Consider the following 15,674-nt stretch of genomic DNA (forward strand, 5'->3'; position numbering starts at 1 on the left):
GTTTGTTTTGTAAGTACTTAGTTTCGCTTCCCTAATGACAGCAGTGCTGATTATCAATTATTAGAATTTAATTTGCCGAATCATAACTTTAAAGTTATCCCGGCCACTCGCTAAACATTTACACGGAAGTGACGATTCCCCTAAACGCACGAATGATATTCACTAAAACCAGAGTTTTTGACGGCAATGCATCGAACTCGAAATATGTCTTTTGAGTTAATAAATTGTCAAATAGGTGCATTTCTGAAATTAGAAATGAAACATATATCTGTTTTTGTCTATATGAGCATACGCTTTAATACTTAATTGCATTTACTTTATACACAACATTTACTTTACTTCATACCAATATTTTCTAATGAACATGACTAAATTGATATAACACAAACATTGTTTCACTTCAATTAATTTTAACATTTAATATTCATTTACAATTGAGAGGCCCCAATCACTTTATATCTTATTACAGACAGTAATGATTCCATTATTGATTGACAACAATTTACATTGAGGGTTTGAAAAAAGATATCACCAATTCAACAACATTCCAACTGACTCCATTTTCAGAAAACGACATATAAAACAAACAGTAACTTCTAGCTTATTCTTTACAAGTAGAACCATATACAAGGAAAGTCCTAAACATAAGATCCACAAACCACCCTTTAAATATAGATTTATTTCGTCTTATAGCCATTGTTCCAACACTAAATTGTCTATTATTCTTACCAGGACACTTGGAGCAATCAAAAACCTGAAAATAGTTAAATCAATTACTTTAAAATCGTTGAAGTACTTCATAAATTGCATGCTTATATTGGTAAATTTGAATCTGTTCAGAGTTTAGATTTTTCTACCCTTCATACCACATTACCATCATCGTCTCATCAAGAAAAAAATCACACACCTTATTAAATGGCCATTTAAAAAAACAGAATATGAATGCATATGTTCAAACTCTTTTATGTCTTTTTTAGTCGCAATTACCAAAAGAACTATGTCAATTGAACATGCTTTGATACTATGACTTACTTGACTTAATCCTCTTCGCTCCTTTTGGAAAATAGGGCTGCTACAGTCGCGTTCCATCTCACTCAATTTTGGGCTATCCATTTTGCTTCGGTCCAGGTATATCCAATTTTCACCAGGTCTTTGTGTCTTGATCTTCTCTAGCTGTGAAATGGTCTTCCCGGTCTTCACGGTCTCCGATGTTCTTGGGGATTCCATTCTAATGCCTGTCTAGTGATGGTACCTACAGGTTTCCTCAATGTATGCCCAATCCATTGCATAGTTCTGGTTGGTTCTTTCCCATAAGCATTTGTTACTTATGGTTTCTGGCCACCAAAATTTACAAATTTGGCGCAGGCATTTGTTGATAAAAACCTGGATTTGTTGTTGTACCCCTGATGTAAGTCTCCAGGTCTCTGCACCATAAAAAAGGACTGATTAAACATTGGTGTTAAAAATACGAATTTTGGTGTTTTCTGTAAATGCTGTTGATTTCCAAACTGGCTTCAGCATAGCAAAACCTTGTCGAGCTTTATTCATTCTTGTCCTGATGTCTGCATCTGTCCCGCCAGTTCTATCCACCATGTTTCCTTAATAAGTAAACTGATCAACTTCATCAATATCTTCTCCTTCAATTGACACTGTTCCTCCTTTTCTGGTCTTTACTTTCATAATTTTTGTCTTCTTGATGTTGATTTTCAACCCTAGTTATTTTCCTGTTTCATGGAGTTCGGTGGTTTTGTCTCTTATGTATTTCACTACACGAAAAGGCAGATTTACAACAATTTGGGCAATCATGTAAATGTTTGACAAATGTAACTACTATTCTGCCAGATATATTTGCGGACCTACTAATGTATATGTAAATGCATTATTCCTTTAGCATTATTTTGGACATTCTCAAAGATATGCTAAAGATAATTATTTTATTTCCATATCTTTATTCATATTCTAAAGATATGTAAAAATAGGCCTTATGTTTGCATGCACTTTCCAGGATAGGAGATGTATGCAAATTTTAAAATTTACATAAATGTTTTACAGAGGTGTGGGCAGTTTTGAGAGACCGCGGTTTATAAAACATTTACAACCAATGTAAATGCTGTCAAATGTTTATGTTATATTTACAAACGTTTTTTGATATCGTTCATGCATGTAAAGAAATGTATTGTATTTACTAATACTTTCCAGTTTTATAGTTATTTTGATAAATATCGATATTTGCAACATATCTTTACAGACGTATGCAAAGTTTTGAGAGACCGCGGTTTATAAAACATTTACAACCAATGTAAATGCTGTCAAATGTTGATGTTATATTTGCAAACGTTTTTCGATATCGTTCATGCATGTAAAGAAATGTATTTTATTTACTAATACTTTCCAGTATTATAGTTATTTTGATAAATATCGATATTTGCAACATATCTTTACAGACGTATGCAAAGTTTTGAGAGACCGCGGTTTATAAAACATTTACAACCAATGTAAATGCTGTCAACTGTTTGTGTTATATTTGAAAACGTTTGTCGATATCGTTTATGTATGTACAGGAGTGCATTTTATTTACTTATACTTTCCATTATCATAAATATTTTGATAAATATCGATATTTGCAACATATCTTTACAGACGTATGCAAAGTTTTGAGAGACCGCGGTTTATAAAACATTTACAGCCAAAGTAAATGCTGTCAAATGTCTGTGTTACATTTGCAAACATTTGTCGATATAGTTTCTGTATGTAAAGACATGTATTTTATTTACTAATACTTTCCACTATCATAGTTATTTTGATAAATATTAATATTTGCAACATAGCTTTATAGACGTATGCATAGTTTTGAGAGACCGCGGTTTATAAAACATTTACAACCAAAGTAAATGCTGCCAAATATTTGCTTATTTTTGCAAACATTTGTCGGATGTATTTATGTACGTAAAGAAATGCATTTTATTTACTTCATAGATAGTATATGAAACATTGATACTGTGAAGTTGTCTTCACACAGGTATAGCTTTGCGAGACTGCAGTTTATATATCGCATGCACAACAAACGTAAATGAGGGTCGTGATTAGAGCTAAAAGAAGAAAAAAAGAAAATGATTTACTCCCAAAAAAATAGATAAAAAGGGTCTAATATATACAGAATAGAAAATAATCATGACAGTGGGCATAGAATATAAAAGAAATAAAGGAATATGATCTAAATTATCATAGAATACAGATATGAAAGACCCCATTCAGACCCTAGTAAATGCTGTAAGATGTGTCGATTATTTCACATTTACGGAAAAAATAAATCCATATATTGTATAGTACGTTTTGCAGCAGAGTTCACGTATTGATTGTTTCAGAGAGTCACACTGAGCGAACATTTGAATTGAAGTAGATATTGTTCTTCCCGATTCAAAACAGAACTGCTTGAAGATATAATTAATGATATTAAAAAATGGCAAGGTGCTTTTTATATGTCGGACCGATGATATTTTTTTTTCTATTTGAATAAATAAGGAAATATCCACAGCTTTACTCCAGAACCATGGAAAAAAATTTAAGATCTTGCTTGCATAACAAAACACGGCTTTAAAATGTTCATAACTTTCCTTACAGCAGATTTTACAATTCGATATGCTTGAATCATAACGGAAACTTTAACTAAGACGATGAATTGTAACAGTAAGCTGATATTTTTTTTTTTACATCTTATATAGCCACATAATAAATGGGTAGATGGATTGATTTGTGTAAACGTCCAGTTGCAAATACTACATGAATCTCAGGTGTAGGGAGAAATGCACTATTATAATAACACTGTACTAAATTGTAAGCAGCTTTTCCTTTTGTACTTCAAAATATGAAAACAACGATGTCATTTAGAATGAACTCTAAACTAGAATAAATAAGATCAAATCGATAAACACGGTATGTTTTGTCCACATCAAGCTTAAGTCTACCAACCTTGATGTGGACTTGGAAAAAAGTTAGTTTCGCTTCTGCTTATTTGTGATCTTTTTTTCATTTTAAACAAGAGCCAAGGCGTGGGTTTTGCATGATCCTATGATTTGAAAATACACGAGTATGCACATACATGTATTTTATCAGAATGTTGTCAGAATGTTTATGTTTACAATTGAAAATGTCTAATAATACAATGAAGAAAGAGATGATGATGATGGAAGTTTTTAACAACCTCGACTGGCTATACTGCGAAGAAAGACCATGAATTAACGATCCCTTAATAGGTGGTAAATGTGTCACTTGTATGTAAATGAAGGGATTTTCCTGACTGTGAAATGGTTCATCTTTTAACACTATAAGGTACTTTAAAAGGAAAACCGTATGTGTTAATTACCAAAATTGATCAAATACAATGTAACGCTAATTGTGTATGATAACATCCAGATGTTGTAAACAGATTATACCAATTACGCAGGCCAAGAGTTGCCAGATAAAGACACCATTAAACATGCAGTTTGTATTCGTGAAAACGTGTTAATACTTTGAAAAACGCAGATAATTTAAAAGTTTATATGCTAGAAAATTAAAAGAAAAATAAGGACAGTTACTGTAACATTGTATCTAAAAATATGTTGAAATTATATACAGTAAAACTGTTTTTAAACAATTATCTTTTGTATATAAAAAAAACATTCTAGTTTCCCCGCTTCTCATACATGTAGCAGATATAATAGATTCGATGCAAAGCAAGTAATTTAATTTTTGAATCAGGTATATCTCTGTATTTCGTGTTTTAACAAGAATAAAAATGAACAACATTAATGGAAAAAAAAACTACATCAATTTCAATAACCTTCCTGCTCCTGTATCAGTTTTATTTTAAAGATATACATGGTAGTATTCAATCAATTCAAAATTTTAATAAAATATCTTGGTGCCCTTTGGTTTCCCGATCTTGACTTTATCCTATTTAAAGGTATAATGATATGAAAAAAAATCCCAGTACATGTGTTTGTTCTAATCGAAGGCTCAAATTTTTTAAAACATTTCTTAGCAATAGCATATCATTTCAAATCAAAATAATGTTGTTGCTGAATGATGTAAAGTTAATCGTCAATATCGAACTCTACCTTCATTTTCCCACCAGTTACAACATATTAAAATTTGAAAACCTTTAGATGAAAGGTTCATAAGTCATCGCACGGAAACGACTGGAGCAGTCCGCCTGCTCGTCCGCAGTACAACAATAAATCAATAACGGGACTGGAAATCCGGTAATAAAAATAGCAAGTCTTTTTTTAGTCATTAATAAATGTAAAATAAATCCGGTTTACTGTCACATTCTGACATCCTCATGTTTATGTCGTATACTTGTAAACTGGTGTTTGTCTTTGAGTCGCTTTTTGTTTTTATTCAATGCAATAAGCAGTTTGTCGGCAGTGATTTTTGAAACTTGTCAGCAACAATGCTGATATATACCTGATATATAAATTTTATAAAAATCTGGCAAGAATTTTACCCGTTAGAGACCTAACAAGACCGGACGGAAGGACGGACGCCCGATATTTTAATGTTCCCATCAGCGCGTCGCGCGGGGGACAAATCTTAAAATCATTTTGAATTTAGATTCATATTAATTTGCACTTTGGTCTTCAGAGATGGGTGTGTTTTTTGTGTTTTGAGTTAGATATGATACACAGGCCTGGTACAGCTGGTAAAAAACGCACCTTTTCACAAAGTGGGGAGACAAAACGACTCACATGCGATTGGGGGGGGGGGGGGGCATATTGGTCACATGGGCGTCGGGAAAAGCCCGAGAGTATTCACAGTCTTATAAGGAGTTTTTCTAACAAGTATACAAGTGTTTATGTAAATTAAAAGGGTTGCTATTTCTTTATTTGCAAAAATGGAAATGATATACACAGCAACCGGCCAATTAACGACAATCAAAACCAAAAACATATACAAATAGAGATAACACGTGACTAATGCAGAATGGACAAGTATTTTTCTACTGCTAATCTGTTACGGTAGTTTTAGTAAAGATTTGTTGGTTTCTTGAATATGAAAGTTAATAATTATAAAAAAAAAGAAGATGTGGTATGATTGCCAATGAGACAACTCTCCACAAGAGACCAAAATGACACAGAAATTAACAACTATAGGTCACCGTACGGCCTTCAACAATGAGCAAAGCCCATACCGCATAGTCATCTATAAAAGGCCCCGAAATAAGTATATTTAGTATAGCAAGTATTAAATCTATCAAATTATAACATCACATGCTCACAACAATAGTAAGATTTAAGCTATAACAGCAACATAGTTTATTCTCCAAGTACGTATTTGTTAGTCTTGAAAAAACTCAAACCATTATGACATAAGGAGATGTGATATGATTGGCAATTAAACAACGTTCCATCAAAGTCAAAATGTTCAGTAAGGTCCTAAAATGGCCCCCTTTTTTTAGCGTAAATTTCAAATTCGGATTTATTGACCAATATCACAATAAATTAAAGCTAATATAGTGACTAGATAGGAAATCAGCTATTTTGTTGAAAACTTTACGTTTCTACGTTACATTATGACGTCACAAGTTGCACTCATATTGATTTTTCACGAAAAAATCAATGAAAATAGGTAAATTTCAATAGATTATTGGACAGGAAACATAGAGCGCATACGTCGACAACAAAGATCTTTTAAAATAATGTTTGTGAAGACATTTCACATGTCTTATTTGAATATTAAGTTTGTCGAAGCCTGCGCTCTATGTTTCCTGGTCCTTAATTTGGTTGAAATCCAGCTCATTTTGTGAAATTTCACCAAAATCCCTTATCTTGACTTTTTTGGGATGTAAAATCAACGTCTTAAGACTTAAACTTTGACAAAAACAGTTTAACTTTCTCACATGTATTTAATGCAACTTAAAACCTTCATTGGGTTGTAACTATGAACTTTATAATTGGGGCCAAATATGGCCCTTACCGAACTTACTCCATTTTTAAGTATATTGCGCCGATATATTTTTTTTACCTATTTTGAGGGTGCATATATATTCTCAGGATCATTTTTTCTTTAATGATTTTTCACGAACGACAGAATGTTGAACTTGGTGTATTTGAGTGAAATTTTGCATACAGTTTGCAAGGTTTGTCCGACCATGGTCCGACTAACTACACACACAACCCACACGTTTACATCATACAAAGTATGTTATATTAAGATTGTGTATTGTATCAGGATGTTGATTTTCTTTTTAATTTTCACAAATAACAGAATGTTTAACCTTTCTTGACTGCTGCACCAAATGTGTTTTTCAGACACAACAATTCAAATTGCACTGTATCGTCCTGTAAATGCATGCAATATTTGCCACCGGACGTTGAGCAACCATCAATCAATCAATTCAGATTGTACCTCAATATCACTGTTTATCAAATTACTTTATTCTGTAACGTCACACGCTTTCTGTCAAATTCTTAGCGTATCGGTCAACTTTGAAGCAATGTATATAAAACACAAGGATGATTACATGTGTGTTTCTATATATATAAAAAAAAATAGAGGATGTGGTATGATTGCCAATGTTACAACTCTCCACAAGAGACCAAATGACACTGAAATGTACATCTATAGGTCACTGTACTGCCTTCAACAATGAGCAAAGCCATACCGCATAGTCAGCTATAAAAAGCCCCGAAATGTAAATCAATTCAAACGAGAAAACAAACGACCTAATTTATGTACAAAATAATGAACGAAAACAAATATGTTACATAGCAACAAACTAAATTACAGACTACTTGACTCGGGGCAAGAGCATACATAATGTGGTCAGGTTAAACTCGTTTAAAGGCGCCAACCCTCCCTTCCCCTAACCTGGGACATAAACTGGACCCTGTTGTGTTCCCTTATCGCTACACTAACGGTGCGAAGCTTAAGATGGAATGACGGACCAGTTTAACGTGGGACAGTGGTGTAACAGTACAACATAAGAATAAACTGTAGAAATCAGTTTAAAAAGGCTTAACTCATCAGATGGATACAAATATAATACATCTAACAAAAACAGAGTGGTACTTATACATCCCAACAACCAAAAGACTTTAAGTACAGAGTACTCGCAGTTACTGACAGCTAGTTGAAAGCTAATAACAACTATTACAAAAAGCATGCATCAGTCCGGGATATTATGTTAGTTTTTAGTTTTCTCCGTATATAAGAACAAAGCCATCTATTGAAAAATCTTTAAAAAAAGAAAAGTTAAAACAAGGCATTTTCCCTGTGTGAATTTGTCGTCAAAATTGACTTTTTCTAATCAAATTTACGAAAAAAAAAAAAATGGTAACCGCCATTTTTTTATTACATATTCCGATGTAACTCGATTCAAAGTACAAGTGTGCCAAAAATTTTTGAAATCGGGAGATATGCCATTCGGTGTCGTGTTATCTTGAAATATAAGTACACAGTTTTGGATTATGAAGAAAAATTGCCCACTTAGAGGGGAACTCGAAACTGCATTAAAAATGAAAAAAAAAAATATGGAGCAAAATTAAACATACAAATCTATGCCCAGTCCCACTAGACCACGATCGAACCACGCTCACCACGATCTGAAATAAATAAAGATCGTGGTGAGGTCGCGGTATGAGCGGCATGAAAATGTAAATTTTCGTTGCTTTCACGATGCTACTACGTCCTCATTACGCTTCTACAACGATCCCGCTACGATTATACCACGTTCTCACATTGCTTATTCTGCGACCTCACTACGTTTATCAAGATCTGTCTACGCTCATCACGTTCTCACTACGACCGTACCACGAGTCATCCGATTGCAACACGATCTTACCACGCTTCTTCTGCGATAATAGCACGTTCTTACCACGATTTTACCGCGATCTATTCTACGCTCTCAGCAATAACGTCAACATCGTGTTCCATATGAATACAGTTCCATTCCTTCTATTTCTGATTAATACGTTTTCTTGAAAACAATAGTCATGCCACCAAAATCTACTAAAACACGTGGACGTGGTGGTAGGGTTGACGTAGAGGCAGAGGGAGCTCTGATAGCAACGAATCTTGATCAAGTAGTTATGTCGGACCGACCAATCCGACGTAAATTAAAACCTATTCCTGGTCTATAAAGCTGAATTTACGATATTTTAGTGAACGATAGCAGAGATGACACAGATGTGTCAATAGATATAGGAAGATGTGGTATGAGTCAATGAGACAACTCTCCATCGCCAAGTATCTATTTTCAAAAGTAAACCATTATAGGCCAAGGAACGGCCTTCAACACGGAGCCTTGGCTCACACCGAACAGCAAGCTATAAAGGGTCTCAAAAATTACCAGTGTACAACCATAAAAACGGGAAAATCAACGGTTTAATCTATATGAAAACGAGAAGCATGGCTGAGCCGTAGGACAAAATGAACAAGACGTCCCAATTACATACAGACAAACAAAACCTTAAGATATTTAATATATTTAATGTGAAAATGACAATGAGAATGATGATCGTAGTATGAACGTAGTCAGGTCGTAAGAAGAGCGTGATGACGACGGCAAGGGCGTGCTAGAATCGTACTATGGTCGTGAATAGCGTGGTATAGTCGTAGTGGAGAGTAATTGGGTCGCGATGAGAACGTGATGGTCGTAGTTAGATCGTAATAACGTCGCAATGAGATCGTAGCGCAGTTTCTCCGAATGAAATCACGCTCTCGCTACGATGGTACAGCGACCTTTGCGATCTTAGTGCGCTCTCACTACGTTTCTACTACGATCTGATTTCGCCACGACCGCACCACGATTGTTTTGAACATGTACAAAGTTAGCCACGCTCATCACGATCTTATTGACCTCACCACGACCGTGATACGACCTTACTGCGATCTACACGATCGTACTACGATCATCAAAATTTGCATTTTTTTCATAGATCGTAGTGCGCTCGCGGCCTAGTGGAACTGGGTATTAGAAAAAGACACTACTTTTAAAAAAGAAAAAAAATAACATTAAGAGATACAATCATAATAATTAAGTGAAATAAAAAAAAAACGTAGATAACTAGAACGGCATCTTCTATGAGGGTGTGGATGGAGTTTTACAGAATAGAGAATACTGGGCTAAAAAAATAAAGAATAGAAAAGAAAAGGATAGGATAGGCCAAAAATTTAAGAATAGAGAATAGTGGGCTTCTTGAATATAAAAAAAAAGAGAATAATGGGCAAAATTTATATAGAATAGAGAAAAATGGCGTAAATAATATTAAGAATTGAAGAACACCCACCTCTCTCCTTTTCCAGACCCTCTTTTATCCTATGACTGTTAACAAACATATATAGGCGGTGTTGTCGTAGAAGTTAGAAAAAAAGTACAGGTTCCAGCCCCGGCGCCGGGGAGGAAGTTACGAATCAAATCTACTCTAACATCGGTAGGTTGATTTTCTAGGCACTTTATATATATTTATATATATCTTTCGACTAAACCCGAATATGAGACAACGTAGAATTTGAATATACATACACAAACACAAACGCATTGCAACATTTTGATTTTTTATTAAAAGAATAAATTCAGTCTCTGCTTTAACTCTTGTTTTACCTCCCAGAATTGTATGTTTATTTATATTTTCTCTAACTTTTCAGCCATGATGTCTGAGAGACATTTCAAAATTGGCCTTCAACACTAAATGCTTCTATGTTTGTTTAAAAATTACAATAGAAAACACGCTACAGTACATAAACATATTGTCCTTTAAATAGGTTTAATTTTGCTATGTGAAAAAAACAGAAATGTCGTATTAATAATGAATAAGTATAAATGTACAGCTAAATTTTCAAATTTATTAAAAAGTGTCTTCAGTTAAGACAAACAGTTTAACGGCGTGAAAAGCAGCGTCTTCTATATGTAAAATAAATTTGCAGATTTTGGCACTTTTATCACATTCACTGGCTACCTATAGAACAATAGACCATTTTTCAAATTAGATTGTTTTTTTAAAGTTAGGATGTTCTGACAAAGTTTTTCAAAAAAAAGATCAGTTTGCAGGTCATCTTACAATGGACCCTCTATCAATACATGTTCCTCAGTTTCAACAATTTTTATACACGCTTTACATGTTCGTTGATGGAAGGATAGGTCTCTCCCTAACAATAATGATATATTCTTAGAGTACTTGTTTTTGTTATAGATATAAGCCAATCGAAGCACATACTAATGAATTTATGTCCCTGATATTCTCAAATTAATCAGCAAATTTTCTAAAATTTCATTGCATGCCGCCTAAAAATATAAAGAAAGTACAACAGAAAAAGTGTATACAATAATGTTCCGAGTATGATATAAAAAAGGGGGGAGTACCCTGCCCGGAAAATAATATTACTGATATGTAAAGGAAAGTTTTAACCACGAGTTTGACTGAACTTGGCAGTGTTATCTGAAATTCACAACAGGTGATCAAATACACGATGAAATTTGTGAACTCCACGCGGATATCTTTAGAAAACATGCTAATCGAAACAACAGGGGTCGCAGGCATCTGTTTTCATGTATAATTCTAAATTTTAACGATTCAAATTATCTCATTCAGTCGATAAATAAAAAAATAAAAATTCTGCAAATACATGTACGATATAAATGCAAGAAGATTTGGTATGAGTGTCAATGAGACAGCTCTCGGTAAACTTTACATTAACAGAACAACAACTAAAATACAGTGGAGATCAGTTCTAACCTCTCATAAATTCTGTCAGAATCTGTCAGGAGAACTGTTCTAGAACAGTATGTAGAACTGTCAGCCTGACACCTTTTAGTCAGTTCTAGGTTAGAACTGTTCTAGCTAGAACTGATTTGGTCAGTTCTACCTAGAACTGATTTGGACAGTTCTAGCTAGAACTGATCCTGACAGTTCTACCCTAGAACTGATCCTGACAGTTCTAGCTAGAACTGACCAGATATTTGGTCAGTTCTACTTCTAGAACAGTTCTACGGTTAGAATTGATTTCAAATTCTACGGCTAGAATTGATTTATAAATTCTACGGCCAGAATTAATTTATAAATTCTACGGCTAAAATTGATTTATAAATTCTACGGCTAGAATTGATTTATAAGTTTGAAGAAATATTTGTCATAATATAAAGGCTTCGGCAAAATAGCGATTAATATTATATAGAGTTTTGCTATTTTGCCGGTTTTATTTCAGATTTATAATCGGCAAGAGAACATGTTTAACCTCGCCATATTCTGCATGTATGTGCCTGTTCCAAGTCAGGAGCCTGTTATTCAGTGATTTTCTTTGTTGATGTGTTACATAAATTATTTGTTTTTCTTTCATTTTTTGAACATAAATTAAGCCGTTAATATTGGGGGGGGGGGGGGGGGGGCATTATTATTTCATTTATTTTACATTTGTCATTCGGGGAGTCAGGATGACTCGTTTTACATAACAAAATTATCTGACCTTAATGTAATACGTTATTCCGGCCCAAACCACCAGGGATGGATCCAGCAGTTTAAAAAAAAAGGGGGGGGGGGGTCCAACTAAAATTTATTGTCCTCATTCAAATGCATTGATCTTCCATAAAAAGGGTGCTGTACAGTAATTCAGTTATAATTTTAGGTCAAGAGGGACTGTAATATATACAAGTTATAGCAATATTGGAAAACAATGACCTCAAAATTTTGTACGCATGAATTTATAGTGCCAGCATGTCCTCTTTTTATTCAAAGTATTGAATCCTAAACAAATATCAGTAGTTTTCATACTTCAGACTGAGTAGTGTAATAAAATCTTTTGACCGCATCAATCTAAACTGACCTTATTTGCTCTTTCGTTCTGCAAATCTATATAGCTGTACAGTAATTCAGTTATAATTTTAGGTCAAGAGGGACTGTAATATATACAAGTTATAGCAATATTGGAAAACAATGACCTCAAAATTTTGTTCGCATGAATTTATAGCGCCAGCATATCCTCTTTTTATTCAAAGTATTGAATCGTAAACAAATATCAGTAGTTTTCATACTTCAGACTGAGTCGTGTAATAAAATCTTTTGACCGCATCAATCTAAACTGACCTTATTTGCTCTTTCTTTCTGCAAATCTATATAGCTGTACAGCAATTCAGTTATAATTTTAGGTCAAGAGGGACTGTAATATATACAAGTTATAGCAATATTGGAAAACAATGACCTCAAAATTTTGTACGCATGAATTTATAGTGCCAGCTTGTCCTCTTTTTATTCAAAGTATTGAATCGAAAACAAATATCATTAGTTTTTAAACTTCAGACTGAGTCGTGTCATAAAATCTTTTGACCGCATCAATCTAAACTGACCTTATTTGCTCTTTCTTTCTGCAAATCTATATAGCTGTACAGCAATTCAGTTATAATTTTAGGTCAAGAGGGACTGTAATATACAAGTTACAGCAATATTGGAAAACAATGACCTCAAAATTTTGTTCGCATGAATTTATAGTGCCAGCATGTCCTCTTTTTATTCAAAGTATTGAATCGTAAACAAATATCAGTAGTTTTCATACTTCAGACTGAGTCGTGTAATAAAATCTTTTGACCGCATCAATCTAAACTGAACTTATTTGCTCTTTCTTTCTGCAAATCTATATAGCTGTACAGTAATTCAGTTATAATTTTAGGTCAAGAGGGACTGTAATATATACAAGTTATAGCAATATTGGATAACAAAGACCTCAAAATTTTGTTCGCATGAATTTATAGTGCCAGCATGTCCTCTTTTTATTCAAAGTATTGAATCGTAAACAAATATCAGTAGTTTTCATACTTCAGACTGAGTCGTGTAATAAAATCTTTTGACCGCATCAATCTAAACTGACCTTATTTTCTCTTTCTTTCTGCAAATCTATAAAGCTGCACAGTAATTCAGTTCTAATTTTAGGTCAAGAGGGACTGTAATATACAAGTTACAGCAATATTGGAAAACAATGACCTCAAAATTTTTCGCATGAATTTATAGTGCCAGTATATCCTCTTTTTATTCAAAGTATTGAATCGTAAACAAATATCAGTAGTTTTCATACTTCAGACTGAGTTGTATAATAAAATCTTTTGACCGCATCAACCAAAACTGACCATATTTGCTTTTTTATGTGAGTCTATATAGTTGAACAGTACTTCGGTTATATTTTTTTTACTGTAGTATATATAAATAACTGCAATTATATTGGAAATTGAACAAACATGACTAACTTATGTCTATGGGCGCTGATAACACAATAACGACAGAATACCCATTACATCCAAACTTAAATTATTAAATAATGAACCGTCACAAAAAGTGAATTTTTATTTAGTCAGTAGTTCATGATGGTTTTTTTTTAAACAGAACTATTTAAGGGCATCATCCAACACTCACATCACTGATTCATATACTTTATTTTAAAATGAAAAGTACATGTATGAGAAGTTCTCTTCTTGGAAAGGTATACTGACTATACTGTTAATATAATTTGAAGAAGGAAAATGATTGGTTTTGTTTGTAGCCTTACGTCCAGTGGCAAATATTTCATTCATGTTCAGATCGAGTATATTTTTCTGACGTTCCAGACTCCCAGATATTATTCATTATCGTTATGGATAAGTTTGGCAACGAGATAATGCAAATCTGAGACCTCAGTGCAAATCTCGAGGTGCAAATGTACATAGCTTTTCCTGCGTTTAACAACACTGTGTTCATTACTATGATATCCCATAATTCATCCACTGTACAATTTTCGTTTGAGCATTTGTCCAAACAGAATCTTAAATCATGAATGTAAATCCAAGGCAAACAAGGTAAATTAAGATTAAATTTACTTGAATTAAATGCAGAGTTATATTTACGAAGAGACTGTTAAAAACGGGGAACGAAGAAACGTAAACAATGATGTTTCATTTGCAATCTCATAAAAATATTTCTCCGATGAGTTGGATAACCTCCTATCCACCGATATTTGTATATGTAAATTTTGATCAGTAAAAAATATAGAAAAATCTGCTATTATATATAGTAAAGTAATTGGAACTGATTTTTTCTTCTAAATTCTAAATTGCCCTTTCTGCAGTGACGTCATTTAGAACTGTTCTACAGTCCTGACTGATTTAGTCAGTTCTGCTGACAGTTCTACGGTTAGAACTGATTTGGTCAGTTCTACCTAGAACTGATCCTGACAGTTCTACCCTAGAACTGATCCTGACAGTTCTACCTAGAACTGATTTAGTCAGTTCTACCTAGAACTGATCCTGACAGTTCTACCTAGAACAGTTCTAGGGTAGAACTGTTCTAGCTAGAACTGTTCTAGGACAGGTTAGAACAGTTCTATGACAGAATATTCTGACAGTTCTAATGAGAGGTTAGAAGTGATCTCCACTGTAATTAAGTTTCCTTTTTAATACAAATTTTACATAAATGTTCAAGTATAAAAATTAAATATATTTAAACTTTAGAAACCTAAAATCTAAAATTTATAAAAAACGAAAGGAGCTAACGTCAATAGATATTAAATTTTCATGCGAATTGGGTCAAGCGTTTTTGAGTTATTGTCCGACATGCTGACGACGGACGGACGGACAGACGGACAACGGTATACCATAATACGTCCCATAAACGGGCGTATAAAAAAAGATTCCTGTCAAAGTACAATTGAACGCTGTAAAATTTTAGTATAAAATA

This window comes from Mytilus galloprovincialis, chromosome 14, assembly GCF_965363235.1.
Source record: "Mytilus galloprovincialis chromosome 14, xbMytGall1.hap1.1, whole genome shotgun sequence".
In the NCBI taxonomy this organism is placed as follows: Eukaryota; Metazoa; Mollusca; class Bivalvia; order Mytilida; family Mytilidae; genus Mytilus; species Mytilus galloprovincialis.